Raw genomic sequence first — 6660 nt, forward strand, 5'->3', positions numbered from 1 at the left:
TCTGAGTATTTTGAGGCACATCCCAGACACCATATCATTTCCCCTGTAAATATTTTCCTGTGTCTCTCTTACTGATGAGGATTTTAGAAAACAGCTGTCATGTTATTCTCACACCATCGTTTCTCACGTCGTGCTATGAGATCGCGTCGTACTCTCTCACAGTCAGGGCGCACCCGCATTTCTCCCAGTGTTTCAAAAATGTCTTTTTAAAGGTTGGTTTCTTTGAATCCAGGTCCAGGCAAGGGCCGCCATAGTATTTGGTTGACCTGTCTCTCCTACTCACCTCTAGCTGGTCTCCATAGACCCTTGTAACCTCTCATGTCCCTGGAAATTTTTGTATTTTTAAATTATCGTATGGTAAAACTCACTTTTTGGTGTGCAATTCTATTTTTTTAGATCATTTTTTAAACTATTTATTTATTTATTTAGAGTGCGAGCAGGGGAAGGGCAGAGAGTAAGGGAGAGAGAGGATCCCAAGCAGGCTCGAACCCATGACCCTGGGATTATGACCTGAGCCGAAATCAAGAGTCAGACGCTCAACCGAGTAAGCCACCCAGGCGCCTCTACGATTCTATGTTAACCTTCGTGTAGATTCGTGTAACTCGTACCTCAATCGGGACACAGAGCAATTTATTCACCCCACCCCCACCCCACCAAAAACTCTGCAGCACTGTCCCTCTTAAGTCACACCTTCTGTGCCAGTGTATTTGTTGGAAAATTGAGTCACTTGCTCTGTAGACTATGTCACCTGCTGGGTTTGACCGACAGCGTTCTCGCGATGTGGCGTAGCACGTTTCTGACTTTCCCCTGCTTTCTGTAAGCTGGTAGGAGATCTAGAGGTTTGATTAGATTTGGGCCCAGTTTTGTTTTCTTCTCTTTTGATAAGAATACTTACAGACAGGGCTGTGGGTTTCCTATCGCATCACATCAGAAGGAACGTAGTATTTGGTTGAATCACTTCTGGCGGTGCTGAAATTCATCACTGGGTTCATGTCTCAGCTGGATCCCTTCGTTGGAGAGCGCCCCGTCGGCCCCTCACCTGGTGACTTTCCGAGCTGTTCGTGGCCACCAGCTCGAGCTATAACTTCATTAGGGATTACAAAGTGGTGATTTTTTAGTTCTGTCGTTTCTTTTGCACGTATCGATTTTATTCTATTCTGATATACATTTAACAGAAGGGAAGGATCAACCAGGAAGAGACTGTGCAGTCATTTCTTTAAGGAGGTGGTGGCCCCGTGTCACCTGGGTGGCTCAGTCGGTTGAACGTCCGACTTCGGCTCAGGTCATGATCTCGCGGTCTGTGAGTTCGAGCCCCGTGTCGGGCTCTGTGCTGACGGCTCGGAGCCTGGAGCCTGCTTCCGATTCTGTGTCTCCTTCTCTCTCTGCCCCTCCCCTGCTCATGCTCTGTCTCTCTCACTCTCAAAAATGAATAAATGTTAAAAAAAAATTTTAACAAAAAAGGAGGTGGTGGCCCCGTGTAGCTAAGCGTTGGTGGTATTGAATCATCTGTAGAGACCTGGGGTGCGTCTCCAGACGGAGGCTCCAGCCTCTCCTTCCCTTCCCAGCTGCACTCTGCTTGAGAAGCAGAAATGAGCCTGTGCCATGCTGTTCACGGGGTGCGGAGGAAGCACGGTGGAAGCTTCTTGGGCCACTTCGAGCGATGCTGTCTGGGGATTGGGGGCACGCAGAGGGGTGCCTGCCCGAGCCTTGCTCTTTTCTCTGTCATCCTCTGGCTCATGTGCTTCTGGGAGAGGGACGGGGGGAGACATGGAAGAAACTGTATAAAGACACAGACCACTCCCTGTATTTTCCCCTTTGCCATGTTTCTGAGTCTAAGTCAGGCCTCAGTTGGGGGGGGGGGGGAAGGGAAAGAGCTTTGAATTGGATGAAAAAAAAATGGGCATTTGATCACAGATTACACTTGACCTTTAAAAAAATTTTTTTTTACATTCACTTATTTTTGAGAGAGAGAGAGACAGAGACAGAGAGACAGAGAACAAGCAGGGGAGGGGCAGAGAGAGAGAGGGAGACACAGACTCCGAAGCAGGCTCCAGGCTCTGAGCCGTCAGCACAGAGCCTGATGTGGGGCTCAAACTCACGAACCATGAGATCGTGACCTGAGCTGAAGTCAGATGATAAACCGACCAAGTCACCCAGGCGCCCTTAGACTGGACCTTTTAATATCTAAAATTATCATTGTTCTAACAGCCGAAGTGACACAGGAAGCTATAAGATCTTAGAGGCTAATTCTGCATACCTCTTCAGTTTGTGCAAATTCACTGAGTGTATACACATAAATGCACTTTTCTGTATGTGTCTTCAATTTCAGTAAAAATTTATAAGAAAGCTGCAGATTGTAATATAATTCAGACATACAGAAGGGAGATCTTGCACAGGTTTGAGGACAGTGGAGAATTAAAAATAGAGATTTTAAGGGGCTGCTGGGTGGCTCAGTCAGTTAAGCATTGACTTCAGCTCAAGTCATGATCTCACAGTTCGTGGGTTCGAGCCCCACGTCGGGCTCTGTGCTGAAAGCTCGGAGCCTGGAGCCTGCTTCGGATTCTGTGTCTTCCTCTCTCTCTGCTCCTCCCCTGCTCTTTCTCTCTCTCTCTCAAAAATAAAGATCCAAAAATTTTTTTAAAAAATAGAGATTTTAGGATTGTGTGCTACTGAGTCCTGCCCACTTATGCCAGCGACAAGGCTATTTATTATCTGACCCTCTGTTGTGTCCACAGTCCGATGTAGCCACGGGAACACAGTATGTGTGCCTTGCTGGGAAATTCCATCATGAAATCAATGAAAGGTTTCAACCTGCGGAGTGCCATTTCGGAACATTCCCTACGGTGGCCGGGCCAGCGGATTGGAGGAGGCCACTGGAGTTTGGCCGCAGTTTCGCACGGTCAAGAGGCTGCGACACAAGTTCCGGTCGGGGAAGAGCAGTGCACAGGCTGGGGGTGGGGGGAGGGTAGGTCACACGTACACCTGCAGCCCAGCCTCTCCCCCGAGGACGCCCGCACGCAACTGCCTGCTGTCTATCAACTCCAGTATTAAGCACCTCGCCCTCACCACGTCCAACCCGGGCTCATGATATTCCAGCATCCTACTCCGTGGATCCCGCCCATCGGACATTCGGTTGTACGAGCCAGAATCCGGGAGTTACTCTTGCCTCGTGCCTTCGCGAAGCCCTGCTAATCTTATCTGTTAAAGGTCTCCTGAGTCCTTCGTCTTCTCTGCACCCCCACAGTCCTCACCCAGTTGGAGCTGCCTAGGGGCCGGCTGTAGGCGCCCGATTGGACCCCCTTCGCCCACCGCAACCTGCATGCAGTCCATTTACCACTCTAAGTTTCTTTAATGTTCGTTTTTATTTTCGAGAGAGGAGACAGAGTGCGAGTGAGGGAGAGGCAGAGAGAGACAGGGAGGCACAGAATCCGAAGCGGGCCCCAGGCTCCGAGTTGTCCGCACGGAGCCCGACGCGGGGCTCGAACCGGCGAGCCGTGAGATCATGACCCGAGCCGAGGTCAGATGTGTAACCGGCTGAGCGACCCAGGCGCCCCTCATTCACCACTCCAAAGCCTTTCGATCTGAATCATGCAGGATGCTTGGGGCTGGATCCGTTCTCAAGAAGGGATTCCCAGGTGGCGGCTCCCAGGCCTTCATCCTGCTAGATGGGTGCCCGCTGCCCACACAGATGGTGTTGGAAGGCGTGGGGAAAGACGGGCCTCGGCAAGGACGGCTGTGCCAGGAGAAGACGACCCCAGACAGAATCCTGGGGGCGCTGGCTGCGCCCGGTTGCCAGACAGAGAGATAGGATGCTTGTCGCGCCCAGAGCGTGACCCGGCGTCATCCACCCCGGGGGGACTGTCCAAATCAAGAAGTCTTCCCATTCCCCCACTTTTTTTACTTTTCCTTCTCTAAGTTTGATTTTTGTGGGGCTTGGGGGCGGAGTCACCCAAAGGAATCATCTGTCGCCTTGACCTCCTCGCCGGGTTTCTGGAAATCTCCCTGCCTCTTCATCCACACAGGTGGGCCAGGAGAGGAGCCAGGTTCACACCCCGTACCGGCTGCAGTTGACTGGTCCAGAGACAAGCACCTGGCTGACGTTTGGCCGGTCATTTCCAGGAATTGGGAAGGAAGGCTGAGACGCCGGCTCAGGGTGAGGACGTGAAGGGGACTTCCTGTGTCCCAGGCCCAGCCTCTTCCGAGCCTGCCCTTGGGCTCCGTGAGAAATGCCAGGGCCCTGGCAGTGAGCTTTCCCTTAAAATGTAAGGTGCCTTCCGTGGGCTTCTGTTACCGGGACTCAGAACAGTCCCACCTCATGACTTTCCGAGAACACGGTTTCCTTCCTCATGAGCCCTGAAGACTGCTTGACATTAGTCATAAAAGTCTTTCTTCCCTCCTGGAGATTAAAATGGAGAGATGACTGACTGTACATAGAAAACCAGAAACCACCGCGTCCTGCCCTCGTTGCAGAAAAGAAACGCCACCGCGGAGGACCTTCTCTGTTGGCAGGATTCCTACTGGAACTCTCTTTGACTATAAATCCCATGTGGCTAAGCTGCTACTTTATCGCTGCTTTTTAAGAATAAGAGGGAGTTGCCCTTGAACCTGCCCCGTGGTGTCTCCAGTGAGAGAACAGTTACAGTTCACACCTGGAGTGGAGTCCGGTGGCCATCACCGCTGTCTCTCATTCCTCCTGAGCCAAAGGACAATCTTCAAGAAAGGGGAACGTACAGGATACCCGAAGGTTGAGAAACAAGAGAGTTATCTTGGTTGGGGAAGGTCAAAACTCACGCGGAGAGTGGCTGTCTCGTTTGAATATCTCTCAGCTCTGATTTGGCTCGATGATATAGGGAAGAATGTTAGAGAAAGGAGCCTTGACTGGCGACTGTCCCTTTTTGTCCCCAAGCAGGTACAACTCAGGAAGAGAGGTTTCCTTGGTTTGGGCCAAGTCCTAAAAGAAGCTGGGGTTCGAGCTGGTTGTGGGACTCCCTCTGGGGGGCCGAGAAGACGGTGTCAGAAGGATGGGGGCGGGGTGCTGGGACAGTCTCCCCCCCCCCCCCCCTTTGTTCCCTTGGGAGACGGCTGAGTTCCCCTCCACGGCGGCCCGCGGTTGCCTGGAGTTAAGCTGGAGTAAGCCTGACTGCACTTTCACTGCTCTGTTTCTTGATGTCTCGTCCATCGCATCAGATCTTAGGGGCTTGAAGATTGTGCCCTCGGGTGGTTTCAGAACGCGTCCGCAAATCCTTTGACGCTCCGTCCATTGAAAGGCTGGGCCCGCGTCTCCCCGTCACCTGAAGCCGGGTGGGTTTGTGACGCCGCGTGTGAGCAGTGGAGCGGGATGGAAGCGATGTGCGAGTTCGGGGGCCAGGTCGGAGAAGATGCCGCGGCTTCCCCCTTTGCCGAACACTCGTTTCTGGAGCCCCGAGCTGCAGGGTAAGAGGTCTGAGCCCAGGCCGTAGGGAGAGGCCGCGCGGAGGTGCCGCGGTCAATAACTCCAGCAAAGGTCCCGGCAGACGGCTGTCGCCGAATGCCAGCCGTGGGAGCGAAGGCACCGTCCTGTGAGTCCAGCCTCTGACGGTTGGGTCTTCCAGCTGCGGAGCCTTCCCGCCTGAGGTCCCAGAGGCCGCGGAGCGGAGACGGGCCTTTTCTGCCGTGTCCCCACCTGAATTCCAGACCCACAGAGTCTGTGAGCAAAATCAAACGTACGTTCGAAGGCTTTACGTTTCGAGTTAACTCGGTGTGCGGCGAACCCGAAGTAATCAGAACACGGCCCCGGACCGAGCCTCCCCGCCCCTGTCCGTCACGGCTGGAGGCTCGGAGGGCAGTGGCCGAGCACCCGTGGTCTCCGCAGGCAGACTGGCCCCCAAGGAGAAAATGAACGGAGAGGTCGCGTCGAGCGTTCTCATTTGATTCTTCCCATAATCACCAGCGAGATACGGCATCCCGTCGCCCCTGAGACCCGGAACCTTACAGGAATTAAGCTCCCTTCTCATGGAGGAACGTCAGAAGAGGGACCCAAGTATTCACCTCTGTCGAGAAGCGTATCTTAAAGGGCTTATTCTGCGTCCCCCGCCTCCCCCAATTATTTCAGTGCACTCTTCTTTTTTGATGTGTTATACTGTAGTAACTTAAATTATAGTGAAGTTAAAAGAACAAGTTACTATAAAAATTTTAGTAAATGTCTGTTATTTAATAATGTATGTGATATATAATAAAAATGTTACGATTAAAGAATAAAAATTCTTCCATTTGTTTTTGTTGTTTTGTTCTCTTTCACTTTAGTGGTTCTTTCGAATGTTTTGTGTTCCTTGGCCTTACGAAGCCGACTGGAAACTCTGAATACGTAGGCGAGGTTTCCAGCCGTGTGGGCCTCTCACAGGGAAACTGGAAGGCGAAAGGGCTCTGTCTTTGGGTGTACCTCCAAGTGTTAATTAGAACAAGGAGGCCTTTGCTCTGGAATAGTTTAAATTTTTTTTTTTTAACGTTTTTTTATTTATTTTTGGGACAGAGAGAGACAGAGCATGAACGGGGGAGGGGCAGAGAGAGAGGGAGACACAGAATCGGAAACAGGCTCCAGGCTCCGAGCCATCAGCCCAGAGCCCGACGCGGGGCTCGGACTCACGGACCGCGAGATCGTGACCTGGCTGAAGTCGGACGCTT

The sequence above is a fragment of the Panthera uncia genome, chromosome E1 (genome assembly GCF_023721935.1).
Source record: "Panthera uncia isolate 11264 chromosome E1, Puncia_PCG_1.0, whole genome shotgun sequence".
In the NCBI taxonomy this organism is placed as follows: domain Eukaryota; kingdom Metazoa; phylum Chordata; class Mammalia; order Carnivora; family Felidae; genus Panthera; species Panthera uncia.